This window comes from Aegilops tauschii, chromosome 4 (genome assembly GCF_002575655.3).
Source record: "Aegilops tauschii subsp. strangulata cultivar AL8/78 chromosome 4, Aet v6.0, whole genome shotgun sequence".
NCBI classification, from domain to species: Eukaryota; Viridiplantae; Streptophyta; class Magnoliopsida; order Poales; family Poaceae; genus Aegilops; species Aegilops tauschii.
The window spans coordinates 135,994,592-136,015,433 of record NC_053038.3 but is presented as its reverse complement, the minus strand read 5'-3'; positions in this window follow the sequence as shown (position 1 = coordinate 136,015,433).

The window sequence follows — 20,842 nt, the reverse complement described above, 5'->3', positions numbered from 1 at the left end:
TATGTCTCCCTCCTTGACTTGATTCAGGATGGGAATGGGCCGGGTCGGCCCGCCGGGTCGCTGACCCGACCCAGAAATTCAAGGCCAATGGGTCACATGGGTCGGCCTCAAACAAGATTTGGGTCAACAGGGCCGGCACCGAGTGACCCGTTGGGTCAGCGGGGCCGGCCCGCCTTATAGTCTTATAGCTCACAACAACAGCAATCTTCATCCCGCCGACGTTGTCATAAGAGCCGATTTTACAACGCAGTCAGTTGTATTATTTTCGGTGAATGCTCGCACATATGAACAACAAAATTGTCTTCATATGTTTCATCAAAATGCACATGTACAAAATCACAAGTAGACAGCTTAATTTTCCCTATTACCAAGTATCAAATATTTTATTAATTCTTACACTAGTTAGATTCCATTAAAGTGTATCTAATTATAACATCTCATTTGTGCACAGGACAATGTAAATCAAGAATTTGGGTCGACCCAAAATACCCATCGGGCCAACAAGACCACTGACTATTCTTTATATGGGTCGACCCGTGGCGTCTCAAATTGGCCTTGGGGCCATGAGGGCCGGGTCCAAGGCCAGGGCCAGGTCGGCCCATTCCCATCTTGAGACTTGATCGCGGATGGAATTGAAGCGTCTCTTGATGTGCTTGGTTCTCTTGTGAAATCTGGATTCCTTTCGCCAAGGCAATTGCACCAGTATTGTCACAAAAGATTTTCATTGGACCCGATGCACTAGGTATGACACCTAGATCGGATATGAACTCTTTCATCCAGACTCCTTCATTTGCTGCTTCCGAAGCAGCTATGTACTCCGCTTCACACATAGATCCCACCACGACGCTTTGCTTAGAACTGCACCAACTGACAGCTCCACCATTCAATATAAATACATATCTGGTTTGTGACTTATAGTCATCCGGATCAGTGTCAAAGTTTGCATCGACGTAACCATTTACGACGAGCTCTTTGTCACCTCCATAAACGAGAAACATATCCTTAGTCCTTTTCAGGTATTTCAGGATGTTATTGACCGCTGTCCAGTGATCCACTCCTGGATTGCTTTGGTACCTCCCCGCTAAACTAATAGCAAGGCACACATCAGGTCTGGTACACAGCATTGCATACATGATAGAACCTATGGCTGAAGCATAGGGAATGACTTTCATTTTCTCTCTATCTTCTGTAGTGGTCGGGCATTGAGTCTGACTCAACTTCACACCTTGTAACACAGGCAAGAACCCTTTCTTTGCTTGATCCATTTTGAACTTCTTCAAAACTTTATCAATGTATGAGCTTTGTGAAAGTCCAATTAAGCGTCTTGATCTATCTCTATATATCTTGATGCCCAATATATAAGTGATGTCTACTACGCAACCTTCTTCTTGTAGACGTTGTTGGACCTCCAAGTGCAGAGGTTTGTAGGGCAGTAGCAAGTTTCCCTCAAGTGGATGACCTAAGGTTTATCAATCTGTGGGAGGCGTAGGATGAAGATGGTCTCTCTCAAGCAACCCTCCAACCAAACAACAAAGAGTCTCTTGTGTCCCTAACACACTCAATACAATGGTAAATTGTATAGGTGCACTAGTTCGGCAAAGAGATGGTGATACAAGTGCAATATGGATGGTAGATATAGGTTTTTGTAATCTGAAAATATAAAAAGCAAGGTAACTAATGATAAAAGTGAGCGTAAATGGTATTGCAATGCTAGGAAACAAGGCCTAGGGTTCATACTCTCACTAGTGCAAGTTCTCTCAACAATAATAACATAATTGGATCATATAACTATCCCTCAACATGCAACAAAGAGTCACTCCAAAGTCACTAATAGCGGAGAACAAACGAAGAGATTATTGTAGGGTACGAAACCACCTCAAAGTTATCCTTTCTGATCGATCTATTCAAGAGTCCATAGTAAAAACACGAAGCTATTCTTTCCCTTCGATCTATCATAGAGTTCGTACTAGAATAACACCTTAAGACACAAATCAACCAAAACCCTATTGTCACCTAGATACTCCAATGTCACCTCAAGTATCCGTGGGTATGATTATATGATATGCATCACACAATCTCAGATTCATCTATTCAACCCACACAAAGAACTTCAAAGAGTGCCCCAAAGTTTCTACCGGAGAGTCAAGACGAAAACGTGTGCCAACCCCTATGCATAAGTTCACCAGGTCAGGGAACTCGCAAGTTGATCACTAAAACATACGTGAAGTGGATCACGTGAATATCCCATTGTCACACAGATAAGCACATGCAAGACATACATCAAGTGTTCTCAAATCCTTAAAGACTCAATTCGATAAGATAACTTCAAAGGGAAAACTCAATCCATTACAAGAGAGTAGAGGGGGAGAAACATCATAAGATCCAACTATAATAGCAAAGCTCGCGATACATCAAGATCGTGCCGAATCAAGAACACGAGAGAGAGAGAGAGAGAGAGAGAGAGAGAGATCAAACACATAGCTACTAGTACATACCCTCAGCCCTGAGGGTGAACTACTCCCTCCTCGTCATGGAGAGTGCCGGGATGATGAAGATGGCCACCGGTGAGGGATCCCCCCTCCGGCAGGGTGCCGGAACAGGGTCTTGATTGGTTTTTGGTGGCTACAGAGGCTTGCGGCGGCGGAATTCCCAATCTAGGTTATTTTCTCGAGGTTTGGGGATTTATAGGAGAGGTTGGCGTCGAGAACAAGTTAGGGTGCCCCATGGAGAGTCCACGAGGCACAGGGGCGCGCCCCAGGGGGTGGACACGCCCTCCACCCTCGTGGGGCCCACAGGACTCCCCTCCGATAACTCTTCGTTCCAGTATTTTTTATGTTTTCCAGAAAAAATCTCCGTTGATTTTCAGCGCATTCCGAGAACTTTTATTTCTGCACAAAAACAACACCACGGTAGTTCTGCTGAAAACAACGTCAGTCCGGGTTAGTTCTAATCAAATCATACCAAAATCATATAAAACAATAGTAAACATCGCATGAATACTTCATAAATTATAGATACGTTGGAGACGTATCAGCATCCCCAAGCTTAATTCCTGCTCGTCCTCGAGTAGGTAAATGATAAAAGAAATAATTTATGAAGTGTGAATGCTAGCAAGTGCATAAGTTTGATTAATGATAGTGCCAATCACTTCTTCTAGCATCATTATATATCATAACAGTAGCTCAACTCATGAAACTTCTCATGATCAAGTAACAAGCTATTCACATGTTAAAGTATAGATCATAAACTTTCTTGAAAACTAACAAACCGTGCTCTTAGTCATCAAACAATTGCAATTCATCTTATTTTCAAGAAGGGTCTATGTAAGAGCTTTAATTCAGCAAACTCCACATACTCAACTATCATTTAATCTTTCACAATTGCTAACACTCATGTGATATTTATGGGTTCAAAGTTTTAATCGGACACAGAAAAAGATAGGGGCTTATAGTTTCGCCTCCCAACCTTTTACCTCAAGGGTAATGTCAACAATAATACTTTATGAAAACCTACATCCAAGTGGATATATATATATATATATATATATATATATATATATATATATATATATATATCCGGATCGCTCCAACACAAAGTGCTTGCCAAAGGAAAAAGTGTAACAAGGAAAGGTGAAAATCACCATGACTCTTGTATAGGGGTAGAAGGTAAAAGTAAAAGATAGGCCCTTCGCAGAGGGAAGCAGAGGTTTTCATGCGCTTTTATGGTTGAATGCACAAAATCTTAATGCAAAAGAACATCACTTTATATTGCCGCTTGTGATAAAGACCTTTATTATGCAGTCCGTCGCTTTTATTTCTTCCCTATCACAAGTTTGTATAAAGCTTATTTTCTTTGCACTAATAGATCATACATATTTAGAGAGCAATTTTTATTGCATGCACCGATGACAACTTACTTGAAGGATCTTACTCAATCCATAGGTAGGTATGGTGAACTCTCATGGCAAAACTAGTTTAAGGGATGTTTGGAAGCACAAGTAGTATTTCTACTTGGTGCAAAGAATTTGGCTGGCATGAGAGGGAAAGGCAAGCTCAACATGTTGGATGATCCAAGACAATATAACGTTTCGGATATAGGAAAACATAACCCATTAAGTTGTCTTCCTTGTCCAACATCAACTTTTTAGCATGTCATATTTTAATGAGTGCTCACAATTACAAAAGATGTCCAAGATAGTATATTTATATGTGAAATCTCTCTTCCTTCAATATTCTTTCATGAATTGTTCAAGTGACCAATTCTGCGTTTGCTAACTTTCAATAAGTTTACTACCTATACTTATTATGTGTGAAGTCATTACTCCCCATTTTATAAACATATGAGACGTATATAAATTCAGATTTATGATATTCAATTCATTCAACCATTTACTCATAGGATATATGTGAAGCACGTGAGTAAATGACGAACTACTCCAAAAAGATATACGTGAAGATCAATGAGTAGTCGAATAATTATGTAACTATGTGAAGACTCTCTAACATTAAAGAATTTCAGATCTTGGGATATTATTCAAACAGCAAGCAAAACTAAATATAATAAAATGATGCTCCAAGCAAAACACATATCATGTGGTGAATAAAAATATAGCTCCAAGTAAAGTTACCGATGAACGAAGACGAAAGAGGGGATGCCATCCGGGGCATCCCCAAGATTAGGCTCTTGGTTGTCCTTGAATATTACCTTGGGGTGCCTTGGGCATCCCCAAGCTTAGGCTCTTGCCACTCCTTATTCCATAGTCCATCGAATCTTTACCCAAAACTTGAAAACTTCACAACACAAAACTTAACAGAAAACTCGTAAGCTCCGTTAGTATAAGAAAATAAATCACCACTTAGGTACTGTTGTGAACTTATTATAAATTCATATTGGTGTAATATCTACTGTATTCCAACTTATCTATGGTTCATACCCTTCGATACTACTCATAGATTCATCAAAATAAGCAAACAACACATAGAAAACAGAATCTGTCAAAAACAGAACAGTCTGTAGTAATCTGTATCATTCGAACACTTATGTAACTCCAAAAATTCTGAAATAAATTGGTGGACCTGAGGAATTTGTCTATTAATCATCTGCAAAAAGAATCAACCTAAAATCACTCTTCAGTAAAAATGGCAGCTAATCTCGTGAGCGCAAAAGTTTCTGTTTTTTACAGCAAGATCGCAAAGACTTCACCCAAGTCTTCCTCAAAGGTTCTACTTGGCACAAACACTAATTAAAACATAAAACCACATCTAACCAGATTCTAGATGAATTATTTATTACTAACCAGGAACAAAAAGCAAAGAATAAAAATAAAATTGGATTGCCTCCCAACAAGCGCTAACGTTTAACGCCCCTAGCTAGGCATGATGATTTCAATGATGCTCACATAAAAGATAAGAACTAAAACATAAAGAGAGCATCATAAAGAATATGACTAGAAAATTGAAGTCTAACCCACTTCCTATGCATAGGGATTTTGTGAGCAAACAATTTATGGGAACAATAATCAACTAGCATAGGAAGGCAAAACAAGCATAACTTTAAAACTTTAAGCACATTGAGAGGAAACTTGATATTATTGCAATTCCTACAAGCATATATTCCTCCCTCATAATAATTTTCAGTATCATCATGAATGAATTCAACAATATAGCAATCACATAAAGCACTCTTTTCATGATGCATAAGCATAGAGTTTTTATTACTCTCCACATAAGCAAATTTCTTCTCATTCGAAATAGCAGTGGGAGCAAACTCAACAAAATAACTATCATGGGATTGAAAATTAAAATCGAGATGACAAGTTTCATGGTTATCATTATTATTTATAGCATACATGTCATCACAATAATCATCATAGATAGGAGGCATGCTTTCATCATAATAAATTTGCTCATCAAAACTTGGGGGACTAAAAATATCATCTTCATCAAACATGGCATCCCCAAGCTTGTGGCTTTGCATATCATTAGCATCATGGATATTCAAGGAATTCATACTAACAACATTGCAATCATGCTCATCATACGAAGATTTAGTGCCAAACATTCTAATGCATTCTTCCTCTAGCACTTGAGCACAATTTTCCTTCCCATCATTTTGACGAAAGACATTAAAAAGATGAAGCATATGAGGCAACCTTAATTCCATTTTTTGTAGCTTTCTTTTATAGACTAAACTAGTGATAAAATAGGAAACTAAAAGACTCGATTGCAAGATCTAAAGATATACCTTCAAGCACTTACCTCCCCGGCAACGGCGCCAGAAATTGCTTGATGTCTACTACGCGACCTTCTTCTTGTAGACGTTGTTGGGCCTCCAAGTGCAGAGGTTTGTAGGACAGTAGCAAGTTTCCCTCAAGTGGATGACCTAAGGTTTATCAATCCGTGGGAGGCGTAGGATGAAGATGGTCTCTCTCAAGAAACCCTGCAACCAAATAGCAAAGAGTCTCTTGTGTCCCCAACACACCCAATACAATGGTAAATTGTATAGGCGCACTAGTTCGGCGAAGAGATGGTGACACAAGTGCAATATGGATGGTAGATATAGGTTTTTGTAATCTGAAAATATAAAAACAGCAAGGTAACTAATGATAAAAGTGAGCGTAAAAGGTATTGCAATGCTAGGAAACAAGGCCTAGGGTTCATACTTTCACTAGTGCAAGTTCTCTCAACAATAATAACATAATTGGATCATATAACTATCCCTCAACATGCAACAAAGAGTCACTCCAAAGTCACTAATAGCGGAGAACAAACGAAGAGATTATTGTAGAGTACGAAACCACCTCAAAGTTATCCTTTCTGATCGAGCTATTCAAGAGTCCGTAGTAAACTAACACGAAGCTATTCTTTCCATTCGATCTATCATAGAGTTCGTACTAGAATAACACCTTAAGACACAAATCAACCAAAACCCTATTGTCACCTAGATACTCCAATGTCACCTCAAGTATCCGTGGGTATGATTATACGATATGCGTCACACAATCTCAGATTCATCTATTCAACCGACACAAAGAACTTCAAAGAGTGCCCCAAAGTTTCTACTGGAGAGTCAAGACGAAAACGTGTGCCAACCCCTATGCATAAGTTCACCAGGTCAGGGAACTCGCAAGCTGATCACTAAAACATATGACAAGTGGATCACGTGAATATCCCACTGTCACCACAGATAAGCACATGCAAGACATACATCAAGTGTTCTCAAATCCTTAAAGACTCAATCCGATAAGATAACTTCAAAGGGAAAACTCAATCCATTACAAGAGAGTAGAGGGGGATAAACATCATAAGATCCAACTATAATAGAAAAGCTCGCGATACATCAGGATCGTGCCGAATCAAGAGCACGGGAGAGAGAGAGAGAGAGATCAAACACATAGCTACTGGTACATACCCTCGATCTCGAGGGTGAACTACTCCCTCCTCGTCATGGAGAGCGCCGAGATGATGAAGATGGCCATCGGTGAGGGATCCCCCCTCCGGCAGGGTGCCGGAACAGGGTCCTGATTGGTTTTTGGTGGCTACAGAGGCTTGCGGTGGCGGAACTCCTGATCTAGGTTATTTTCTGGAGGTTTGGGGATTTATAGGAGATGTTGGCGTCGAGAACAAGTCAGGGTGCCCCACGGAGAGTCCACGAGGCACAGGGGCGAGCCCCATGGGGTGGGCGCGCCCTCCACCCTCGTGGGGCCCACGGGACTCCCCTCCGGTAATTCTTCGTTCCAGTATTTTTTATACTTTCCAGAAAAAAAATCTCCGTTGATTTTCAGCGCATTCCGAGAACTTTTATTTCTGCACAGAAACAACACCACGGTAGTTCTGCTGAAAACAACGTCAGTCTGGGTTAGTTCTAATCAAATCATACCAAAATTATATAAAACAATAGTAAACATGGCATGAATACTTCATAAATTATAGATACGTTGGAGACGTATCAATAAGCAGCTTCACCGAGGTCTTTCATTGAAAAACTCTTGTTCAAGTATCCTTTTATGCTATCTAGAAATTCTATATCATTTCCAATCAACAATATGTCATCCACATATAATTTTAGAAATGCTACAGAGCTCCCACTTTAACACCCCGGATGTAACTTTCCATATTTGTAACTCCAACTCTTGCCATTTTCAGCTATGTGTTATGATATTCCCTTCGTGGTTGGGTTTTGCCTTTCGTTTTGCTTTTGTTCATGTCATGCATTGCATATCATGTCATCATGTGCATCTCATCTGCATACGTGTTCGTCTCATGCATCCGAGCATTTTCCCCGTTGTCCGTTTTGCAATCTGGCACTCTCACATGCACCGGCGCACCCCTCTTGTTTCTTTTCGTGAGCGGGTGTTAAACGTTCTCGGAATGGACCGAGGTTTGTCAAGTGGCCTTGGTACACCACCGGTAGACCACCTGTCAAGTTTCGTTCCATTTGGAGGTCGTTTGATGCTCCAACGGTTAACCGGGTAACCGCAAAGTCCTTTTGTCTGTTGCAGCAAAACCCCCCCTCCAAACAGCCCAATAACCAATCTAAGACCACTCCATGCTCTCGGCCGTTCGATCACGATCGTGTGGGCGAAAACCGCACTCCATTTGGAGTCTCCTAGCTCCCTCTACCTATAAATATGTGATCCCACTCGGATTTCTCGCGCAGATCAAAACCCTAACCCTTCCCCTCTCCGCAGCCGGACGTGTCCGGTCCGGCCGGATGAATCCCGCCGCCGCGCCCGACCAATCGGGGCGCGACACGTGTCCCACGCCGCCGGCTCGTGAGCCCGCGTTTGGCCCCCGCGGCCCGCACCGCGCGCGCGCCGCCCCGCGCTGCCCGTGCCCCCGAGCCGCGTGTCCGCTGTCGACCGCCCTTCGCCGCTCCGCCGCCTCACCATCGTCGCCGGCAAGCCCGCGCCGTCCGCCTCCGCCGTCCGCCGCGCCCCCGAGCCGCGCGTCCGCTCCGCCGCCGCCCGGCGACCCTCGCCGCCGCTCTTCCTCGCCCGACCGTCGGCGCCTTCCTCCTCCCTCACCGGTGCCTCGCCGCCCTTCCTCGGCTCCAACTCCGGCGAGCTCGTGCCGCCGCCTCGGCTACCGATCCAGATCTAGACGAGGTTGACTTTTCCCCCGAAATCCTCCAAGCCCCGAATAGTTTTCACATTATGTGCTCATGTTCATCGGATCATATCTCATTGCATACTGCTCTGTTTTGCGCGCATGATATATCGAAATGTTAGTCTCGAGATGCTCTTCGTTTTGTTCCATTGTGCCATGCTCGTTTGAGTCCATCTTGATGCCCAAATCTCTGGGGCAAGAACTACTCTTCATCGCATCTTATCAGCAATTGATGTGTGCATCTTATGAGCATGAGCTCTACATGTGTTTTGACCTATGTCATGCCATCTTTACAGAGGTGTATGCCATGTATTTTTGTGATCTATGTGGTGACTAGCACAAGCATGCAAACTAGGCTTCGTGATGTTTCTGTTTTCAGGGACTTAGAATTTTGCCAAGTCTGTGACTGCTGTTATTTTGTTGCCATGTATCCATGTGTCTACAGAGAGATCCATGCTTATTTTGAGTATGTTCACTAAGGATGTTTTGTAGATATAGTTGTGCTATATCCATCCATGCCCCTGCTTGCAATTATGGAGTGCACTAGCATGCCTTAATCTTGCTCTACTTTTGCTATAAAATATTCCTGGCAGATTGTTAACATGATATTCAATTTTGCCAAGGTTGTTGTAGTTGTTTTATACATGCTATGAACTTGTTCTTGCTATGGATAGCTTCATAAACATGCCAACTTTCGGTAGGTATGCATGTTTTGTCATGCATTGCTTTGTGATGAGTGAATCAAGCTCACAAAGATGCCTTCATATTTCTGTTAATGCCATGCTCTGTTTTCTGCTAAGTCTGAAACCTGTTAACGAAACTTGCTATGTTTACATGGGTGCCATCATATCTTCTCTCCTTTTTGGCTCATGGTCAGTAAGGGACTTTTGTTCTATGCACTTAGTAGGTTCATGCTATGCCTTGTTTTGCTATGTTAAGTTCCTGTAGCATGTAATGTTTTTGCTCTGAACATTGCTACCTGATGCTGTTTCAGCCATGTCCAGTAATTTCACCAAGTCTGTGAACCTGTTATCTTTTGCACTTTTGCCATGCTTGTTTGAACCTGTTATTTTGTGATCTAGCCATAGCTCAATGTTCATCTTTTGTCAAGCATCTCCTGTAGATTACTGCCATATGCTTTGTTGCTATGTTGGGGTACTATAGCATAGTTACTTGATGTATTCTAAGTGCTATCATGCTGTTAATCGCAGAATCGTGTCATTCTTGTTTTGCTTGCCATTTGCAAACCGTGCATCCGTTTCCGGTGATCTTTATATCGTTTTCGACCGAAATCATCTCATCTTTCCAGTGGCATACTTGGTTTGCCAAGTTACTGCCTTGTTCATTCTTTTTCTTCCGGAGCACGCATATGCATCGCATATCAAATCCCGTATATCATGCATGTATTGCATCATGTTGCTTGTGCATTTCCCGTGATTGATTGTGGTTCCATTGCTTGTGTTCTTGCTGTGGGTAGAGCCGGGAGACGAGTTCATGAACGATGAGCCTGTTGAGTATGCTTACGAGGATCAAGCTTTCGACAACTCTGAGAACCTTGCAGGTAAGATGACCATACCCTCGAAATCACTTCTATCTTTGCTTTGCTAGTTGTTCGTTCTATTGCTATTCTGCGCTGCCTACCACTTGTTATATCATGCCTCCCATATTGCCATGTCAAGCCTCTAACCATCTTTTCCTAGCAAACCGTTGTTTGGCTAAGTTACCGCTTTTGCTCAACCCTTCTTATAGCGTTGCTAGTTGCAGGTGACGTCATCTTCCATTAAGCCCGTTTTTTACTCCGCCAGATCCGCAACGGATCTTTGCATTTACTGTCATCCCAAAAATCGAGGCATTTCGTGAGGAGATAACCATGCCGTGGACTCCTTGATCCTCGTGCCCACTCATGAGCTCGCCCTTATAAATAGGCCGGCCCGACGGGCTTCCCTGCCACCCTTCTTCCTCCTCGCGCCACTGCTCCTCTACTCGAGCTCGAGCTCTGCCGCCGTCGCCTCGCCCCCGGTCTTCGTCAACCTTGGCCGCTGCATCACCCTGACTCGGTCCAGACAAACGGCGGCGACCCCCGCACCTCTTCAGCACCGGTAAGTCCTCACTACCCCGTAGAGCAGATCTGCAGTAGGGTTCATCCGTGTTCGTCCGTGTTCGTCGCCGTCGCCCACAAGCTCCGGTAGTTCTCATAGTTACTGCCCCTGTTTGATCTTAGCCTTGTATAGAACTAGTACGGCGGTTGTTTAGTACTCATTTCAAATGCCAGTAGGTCTCTTTTCACTGCATAAAGGCCTCGTTCGAGCTCAAGAACATCCGCGCGTCTGTTTCTAGGTCTAGAAACTTTTCTTTTATCCGACAATTTTGATCCAAAAGTTTTACTGCGATGTGTGAAACCTGTTTTACCACACTTAGTAAAAAAACTGCAATCATTGAATCTCGGCGGTTTACAGTTCCGGTTTAAAGAAGCCACGCGCCGTAGAACCGTCCGGCTTAAAGAAAGCCATGCGCCATAAAAATTGCCGGCTTAGCTGTGATAAGGCCTGTAGACAATCAAATTACTCTCAATCCCTCGGCGGCTTAAATAGCCCGATGCACTTAAATGTGTACCATTAGTCCCCTTCATAAGCCGCCACCTTGACATTGAACCGTAGATTTCTTCCGGCTCATGATTAACTCGGACGTTTTTCATTTTATCATAGACTGCCGACTTTCACCATGCCTCCCAAAGCTCCCAAAGCCTCCATCACTTGCAACTGGATGAGGTCCAATGTCACCAATGAGACCCTAGCGGATTTTGTTAAGTCTGGATATCTGCCCAAGAAAGACATCATGTCCTACCGTGCCCCTGACCCGTCAGAAGAGAGACCACAGCCAAAGGATGGGGAGGTAGTGATTTTTGCGGATCACATGAGCCGGGGCTTCGCACCGCCAGGCTCAAAGTTTTTTAGAGACGTTCTAAACTTCTTCGATTTGCGGCCTCAAGACATAGGACCCAACTCAGTGTCCAACATCTGCAACTTCCAAGTATTCTGCGAGGTTTACCTTGGAGAAGAACCTAGTCTGCTGCTCTTCAGAGAGCTTTTTTACTTGAACCGTCAGAATGAGTGCGCCAATGGGCCAAGTCTGGAGTTAGGTGGCATCTCCATCCAGCGGCGTAGGGACTGCCTTTTCCCTTACGCAGAGCCGCCCAGCCACCCCAAGGACTGGAATCTGACGTGGTTTTACTGCCAAGACACGTCGCCGGCTGACGAGAGTCCGTTGCCCGGCTTTCGCCCCTCGCGTCTAGAGCCGACTCACCCACTGTCAGACAAGCTGACTCAAGCGGAGCGCCAACCTCTGCTCCCCACTATCAACAAGATCAAGGCTCTCCTGGGCAATGGTCTGAATGGAATCAACCTGGTCCGGGTCTGGATCTCATGGCGGGTGATCCCATTGAGCCGCCGCCCCGGCTTAATGTGTGAGTACACAGGCCGAAAAGATGACCCTCAGAGACACAGCCGCAACGATCTTCCTGAAGACGTTGCAGAAGATATGACCAAGGCTCTTTTGAACGAGAGCCTGGCAGACTGCGGAAGGACCGGGTTAGCCCCCTTCTGCAAGACCAACCCAGCCCCAGCGGTAAGCCGTCAATCTGAACATCCTATCTTCTTCTGTACATGACTTTCATCTGAATTGTTTTAAGAAAACCTCATTGCATTTTTCAGGCTGATGATAAGTTCTGGCGGGTCAAATACGACCATGAAGCGGCCAAGAAGGCCAGGAAGGCGAAGAAAGCCGCCAAGAAAGCCGCCCCTCGCAAGAAAGGAAGCAGGCCTACTGCTTCAGAGCTGATGCAATTAAGCGACAGCTCCGAGTCAGAGGTAACCCCTGAGCCTTTAAATCCTTCCTGTATTTTTTGTTTGTTGTTGTCCGCCTTATCAATACTTGCTCATTGACAGGATGACACCAGCGCAAGTAACCCGGTGGTTGAAGAGGTAATGTCACTTTCCTCTGACTCGGAGCCCTTGCCAAAGCTGAAAGTCCGAAGGGTAACCCGGAAAGTAAGCTTTTCACATCCTTTAGCTTACCAAGACCCTCAATTTATTTTGAAGCGACAGGTTCATGAAAGCCGGCGTCACACCCGGACCAACAAGGACACCGACCTCTCCTCCGGGTTACCTGACGCATCAAGGAAACGCCGAACTGAGGTTATTTCCCACTTGTACCCTTTTCATCCGTTGGCGGGTGTTATCCGTCAGCCACTCAATTCTTCTGACTCCAATTATCAGGGGACCTCCCCCTCTTCGGGCGACTCTATGCAGTCGAGTCTTCCGGCTTTCAAGACCGTGCCCGGGTAATGATAACCCTCTTATATTTGTTCTGGTCCTTGCTCATACTTTTTATACTAACCTTTGTTGTTCTTTCAGTGCCCAGGCAAAGCTCACCAAGAGGGCGAAGAAAACCAAGTCGGCCGGAGAGCCGGATTTGCCTGAGCCGGAGGTGACGGTCCAAGAACCGCCAGCTGCCTCCGCCCCTGAAGCCACCACTCCAATGGACACGGCACCTGTAGAAGCTTCTGCTGACCCGGAGGCCTCCGGCTCGGCTCAACCAACAAATGACCCGGACGTGGTAATCACCCGGACGGCATTTGTTGAGCCGGGGAGACCTACCGCACTGGCTAAGTGCTCCGCTAAGGGGGAGTTGCTGCAGCCCCACCGGGTGAACCTGGACCTCTCCGACCACACCAACCTGTGCATTGGAGAGCTCGTCTCTGGCTACATGAGCCAAGTGCACAAGAGCCGGGACGCAGAGGTTGCCATGGTGAACCAGATCCAGCAAAACTCTGAGGTACCCTTCTGCTATCCTCTTACTTACTGCATAGTTACCTTTATCAAGCTAGCCCCCAAGTCGGCGACTTATGATTAAATATGTTGTAGACTTAGGTTCCGGCTTACTCAACTGAGCCGGCAGCTTGTAGATAGATACGTTCAATATGCATTAGCCCCCAAGTGCCAAGTGTCTTTGCTTGGAAAACGCTTGGGACTTAAAATTTATATAGTAACTGTTCATGTCATAACCCGGAAATGTATGCAGGCTGCTGGCAAGAAGCTAGAGGCTGACATGGCTGATCTCAAGAGCCGGCTGCAGATGCAAGAGATGGAGACCCGGAAGGCAAATGCCAAATTTGTGTCTAGCATCGCCGCTCAAGAGAAGCTGAAGACAGAGTTTGACGCTGAGCGGAAGGCGTGGGCCGAAGAGAAGGCCGCATTGGTGAACCGGGCTGAACAGGCGGAGAAGACTCTCTCCGAGAAAACCGCCGAGCTCTCCGGCCTAAAGCGCCAGGTGTCCCAGATGGTGGCCGCAATCTTCGGTAAGTCGCCTCCCCGGCTTTCATCAAGTTTAGAATCTTTATATCTCATAATTCATCCTTGTCGGCGGCTTATCTGATTCTGTTTAAATAGGTCCCAGAAGTGCCAACCTCAACCAGAGCGTGGTAACCAAGCTGAAGGCCGTGTATACCCTGGTGGAGCAGCTCTACACCGGGTCACAGCGTGCCTTAGCTGTGGTGGCCCTATCCAACGAGGTGCCGACTCACCTGGCGGAAGTCCTCCGCCGTCTCGCCGTTCTGCCTCAGCAGATCCAAGAGCTGCGACGGGCCTCTGCGAGAGCCGGAGCAATCGCTGCACTGAGCCGGGCCAAGGCGTTCTTGCCAGAGCTAGACCCGGCGGACATCGCCCTCGGCTACCCAAGCCTGAAGGAAGACGGCACCACCTTTGATCAGAAGGACTTCGCAGCTTGCGTGAAGACTGTACGCCCGGTGGCCACTCTTATTGGCAACGACACAGATCTGACCAAGTACCAGCCGGGTTATAACGCAGAAAATCAGAGGATTCCAACCCCTCGCTATGAAGCTCTGAGTTTAATTCCGCCGGCTCGTCAGCACACCTTTGCCCCAGAGATTGACCCGGCCGGGTTAATTGACGAGGAAGCCCAATTCGAGGCGCTGAGCAGCATCGACTGGAAGTCGTCGACTTTCTGGACCTTGGGGACAGCCGGAGGAGAAGAAAGAGACGAGCCGGAGACATCAACCCAGCAAGCGTCGTAATTCTGCTGGCGGTTTACCAAACAATGCCTCACCCTTTGGGACTCAACGAGTCTTGTAATAGAGTAGGACCAACACTTTATCTTTGCCGTGCCATCGTGCACGCCTTAAATGCTTGAAGTTTTATTGAAGTTGTCTCCTTTATATTTCTCCGGGTCATTCATTCTCCTTAGTCTCAAATAATTGTCTTTAACTATCCTGCATAGAAAGACGAATCACAAGTCTCCAGGCGGCTTACCGCCCTGAGAATCATATGTTTTAGATATATAACCCGGAATATGAATCAAAAAAGACTGGTTCCCAGGTATGTCCTTAATACAGCCGTAATAACACAATTAACGGTCTGCAAACATACTTCCGGTTTAGATAACCCGGATAATAAGGTTGATACCTTAATGCCAATTTACTTGTCTTAACAACACCCATTGTATTCAACTATCACTGTAACTCAAAGGTAAGCCGGCAAAGTGAGACCCGGTCGGACACACTTGGAAATAATCAGACGGAACTTGCCAGGAAACAGAGGAACTTAGGGGCTTCCGGTTCGGATACGACCAGAGACCCGGCCCAAAGGGGTTATGCTAGGATTCGAATACGATCATATAGCCCCCAGTGGGTGTGGCGATGCCAATCAAGAGGGTATCGACAGCTATGCTCTCTCTGGTTCGAATACGACCCATGTTTGAACAGGAAGCCCCCAAATGACTTTAAGAATTGTTTAACGACGCTGATTCGGATACGATCCACGTCGGTTCTCAAAGGGGTTAAACTAAGATTCAAATATGATCAAAGAAAACTCCTCAATGAGCTCGGCACTTTGCCAATCAAATGGGTATCGACAGCTGTGTTCTCTTTGGTTCGAATACGACCTATGTTTGAACAGGAAGCCCCCAAGTGACCTTATCGCCTACGGCTAGATTCGAATACGATCATAAGCCGGATCCTCCTTCAAGTTATCATGTAATCTGTCGATGAAAACAACACATGCACATTTGGAGGAGAAAAAAGGACAGAGGTCCTGCTTTATTGCTTATCATAATATATACATGGTTTAGAGAAGTATGTACATCATGAGAGCCGGTGGCTCAAGTGTAGTAAGGCCGAAGCTGAGCTATGTTCCACGGCCGTCGGGTCTCTTCCTCCGACTTACGTGAATCTTTATGCTCCCGAATGTCAATGAGGTAATATGACCCGTTGTGCAAATTCTTGCTAACCACAAAGGGCCCTTCCCAAGGCGGGGATAGCTTGTGCGCATCTGTTTGATCCTGGATGAGCCGGAGCACGAGATCACCTTCCTGGAAGACCCGGGATTTGACCCGGCGGCTATGATAACGGCGCAGGTCTTGTTGGTAAATCGCTGAACGGGCTGCTGCCACATCACGTTGTTCGTCCAACAAGTCAAGAGCATCTTGGCGCGCCTGTTCATTATCCGTCTCAACATAAGCCGCCACTCGAGGTGAGTAATGACGGATGTCACTGGGGAGGACTGCTTCTGCCCCATAAACCATGAAAAAAGGCGTAAAACCTGTAGACCTGTTAGGAGTAGTGTTGATGCTCCATGACACGGAGGGCAACTCCTCCACCCAACAACCCGGCGTCCGTTGCAAAGGGACCAAAAGCCGGGGCTTGATACCCTTCAGAATCTCCTGATTAGCTCTCTCAGCTTGACCATTGGATTGAGGATGAGCCACTGAGGAAACATCAAGTCGGATATGCTCTCGTTGACAAAACTCCTCCATGGCGCCTTTGGAGAGATTGGTGCCATTGTCAGTTATAATGCTGTGTGGAAAACCAAAGCGAAAGATCACCTTTTTCATAAACTGAACCGCCGTGGCTGCATCACACTTGCTAACAGGCTCCGCTTCAACCCACTTGGTAAACTTGTCAACTGCCACCAAAAGGTGGGTCTTCTTATCCTTGGACCTTTTGAAAGGCCCAACCACACTAGCCCCCAGACCGCAAAAGGCCAAGTAATTGGGATCATCCTCAGTTCTTGAGCCGGTACATGAGCCCGTCGCGAGAACCTTTGGCAACCATCACACTTACTGACCAAGTCCTCTGCATCAGCATGAGCCGTCAACCAATAAAAACCATGACGAAAAGCCTTGGCCACAAGGGACTTTGAGCCGGCGTGATGGCCACAATCCCATTCATGAATCTCACGCAAGATCTCTTGCCCTTCCTCAGGGGAAACACAACGCTGAAACGCCCCTGTAACACTGCGATGATGCAACTCGCCATCGATAACAATCATTGACTTAGCCCGTCGGGTTATTTTCCTGGCCAAAGTTTCATCCTCAGGCAATTCGCCCCGGCTCATGTAAGCCAGATACGGCATTGTCCAGTCTGGTATGATATGGAGAGCCGCCACCAGTCGTGCCTCCGGGTCAGGGACAGCCAAATCTTCCTCTGTAGGCAACTTAACAGAAGGATTATACAGGACATCCAGGAAAGTATTAGGCAGCACCGGCTTTCGCTGAGAGCCTAGCCGGCTTAAAGCATCAGCCGCCTCGTTCTTCCTGCGATCAATGTGCTCTACCTGGTAGCCCTGAAAGTGCCCTGCAATGGCATCAACTTCACGGCGATAAGCTGCCTTGAGAGGGTCCTTAGTGTCCCACTTGCCTGATACTTGTTGAGCCACCAAGTCTGAGTCACCGAAACACCTCACCCGGCTCAAGCTCATCTCGTTAGCCATCCGAAGGCTGTGGAGCAAGGCCTCGTACTCAGCCGCATTGTTAGTGCAAGGAAACATCAATTGTAGCACATAATGGAACTTGTCACCCTTAGGGGAAGCCAATACAATTCCAGCCCCCGAGCCCTCCAACTGCCTGGACCCATCGAAGTGAATAGTCCAATATGTGTTATCCGGCTTTTGCTCGGGCACTTGTGACTCTGTCCAATCATTGATGAAATCCACCAGGGCCTGAGATTTAACAGCAGTGCGTGGCACATATTTGAGACCATGAGGCCCGAGCTCGATAGCCCACTTAGCCACTCTCCCTGTGGCCTCTCTGTTTTGAATGATATCACCAAGAGGAGCAGAACTGACCACGGTTATGGGATGACCCTGGAAATAATGCTTAAGCTTCCGGCTTGCCATGAACACACCATAAACAAGCTTCTGCCAATGTGGATACCGCTGTTTGGACTCGATAAGCACTTCGCTGACATAATAAACCGGCCGCTGAACCGGATAGGGCCACCACAGCCACACTGACAGCTCGTGTGTTTGCCGCCACGTACAGTAATAAGGGCTCCTTATCAACCGGAGCAGCAAGGACTAGGGGCTCTGCCAGCTGCTTCTTCAAATCCTCAAAAGCGGTATTAGCTGCATCATTCCAGACAAAGTTATCAGTTTTCTTCATCAACTGATATAATGGCATGGCCTTCTCACCCAAACGGCTTATAAACCGGCTTAAAGCAGCGATGCGACCCGCCAAACGCTGAACGTCATTTATACACGCCGGCTTAGCCAGGGAGGTGATGGCCTTGATCTTCTCCGGGTTAGCCTCAATGCCTTTGTCAGAAACCAAAAAACCCAAGAGCTTGCCTGCAGGGACACCAAAGACACACTTGGCCGGGTTAAGCATCATCTTGTAGACCCGGAGATTATCAAAGGTTTCTCCCAAATCATCTATCAGGGTTTCCTCTTTTATGGACTTAACCACAATATCGTCCACATAAGCATGAACATTACGCCCAATCTGTTTATGAAGGCAGTTCTGTACACAACGCTGGTAAGTCGCCTGTGCACACTTGAGTCCAAAGGGCATAGATACATAGCAGAAGGCTCCAAAGGGAGTGATGAACACCGTCTTCTCCTGGTCCTTGACTGCCATCTTAATCTGATGATTCCCGGAATAAGCATCCAAGAAACTTAAGCGCGCACAACCTGCCGTAGCATCAATAATTTGATCAATACGGGGGAGGGCAAAAGGATCAGCCGGACATGCCTTGTTTAAGTCCGTATAATCCACACACATCCGCCAAGTGCCGTTCTTCTTGAGCACGAGCACCGGGTTAGCCAACCACTCCGGGCGAAAGACTTCAACAATAAACCTGGCCGCCAAGAGCCGGGCCACCTCTTCGCCAATGGCTTTCCGCCTCTCTTCATTAAACCGCCGAAGGAACTGTCTAACCGGCTTAAATTTCAGATCAACATTGAGAGTGTGCTCAGCGAGTTCTCAAGGTACACCTGGCATGTCAGAAGGTTTCCATGCGAAGATGTCCCTATTCTCACGGATGAACTCGATGAGCGCGCTTTCCTATTTTGGATCCAGATTGGCACTGATGCTGAACTGCTGAGATGAATCTCCTGGAACGAAATCAACAAGTTTAGTCTCATCAGCCGACTTAAATTTCATTGCCGGCTCATGCTCCGTAGTCGGCTTTTTCAGAGAGGTCATATCTGTTGGGTCAACGTTGTCTTTGTAAAACTTCAACTCCTCTGTTGCACAAACAGATTCTGCATAAGCTGCATCGCCTTCCTCACGTTCCAAGGCCACCTTCCGGCTGCCGTGAACCATAATGGTCCCATTATGACCCGGCATCTTGAGCTGTAAGTAAACATAACACGGCCGTGCCATGAATTTGGCGTAAGACGGCCGCCCAAATATAGCATGGTACGGACTTCTTATCTTGACCACCTCAAAGGTCAATTTTTCCACCCTGTAGTTGTTCTCATCTCCAAAGGCCACTTCCAACTCGATCTTGCCGACCGGATAAGCCGACTTACCAGGTACCACACCATGGAAGATAGTGTTTGACTGGCTGAGGTTCTTATCAACCAATCCCATACGGCAAAAAGTCTCATAATAGAGGATGTTGATGCTGCTGCCTCCGTCCATGAGCACCTTAGTGAACTTATATCCTCCCACCTGAGGAGCCACCACCAGGGCCAAGTGACCCGGATTATCCACCCGGGGAGGGTGATCCTCCCTACTCCACACTATAGGTTGCTCTGACCACCGCAAGTAGCGTGGAACCGCCGGCTCAACAGCGTTCACGGCCCTCTTATGAAGCTTCTGATCTCGCTTGCATAGACTGGTGGTAAACACATGATACTGCCCACCGCTAAGCTGCTTTGGATTGGTCTGATAACCTCCCTGCTGCTGTTGATGACCCTGACCAGACTGCTGATTAAAGCCCCCTTGACCGTTCTGAGGGTTAGAATTTGAGCCGCCGCTCGGGCCATGAAAGCCGCTGGCGCCTGAGCCGCCGCCCGGGCCATTGTAGTTCTTAAAGGCCTTCATGATTGCACATTCCTTCCATAGATGAGTCGCTGGCTTCTCTCTAGAGCCATGCCTTGGACAAGGCTCATTCAACAGCTGCTCCAGCGTCGGGCCTGACCCGCCGCCTCGGGGAGGGGGCCTCCCCTTACGTCGCTGGTTATTCCCTTGTGAGCTGGCGTTGGCCACAAACTCTAGGCTGTCGTCGGCCTTGCGCTTGCCTACTCCTTGGTTCCCCGGGTTATGCTGAGGACCCTTGCCATTGCCGTTCTTCTTTCCCTTCCCTGTCCTTTCATCATCTGAAGCGGGGTCCTTGGTACCATCAGAATCGGCGTAGTTGACAAGAGCCGCCATCAGTGTACCCATATCATTGCAGTCGCGCTTAAGCCGCCCGAGTTTCATCTTTAGGGGCAAAAAAC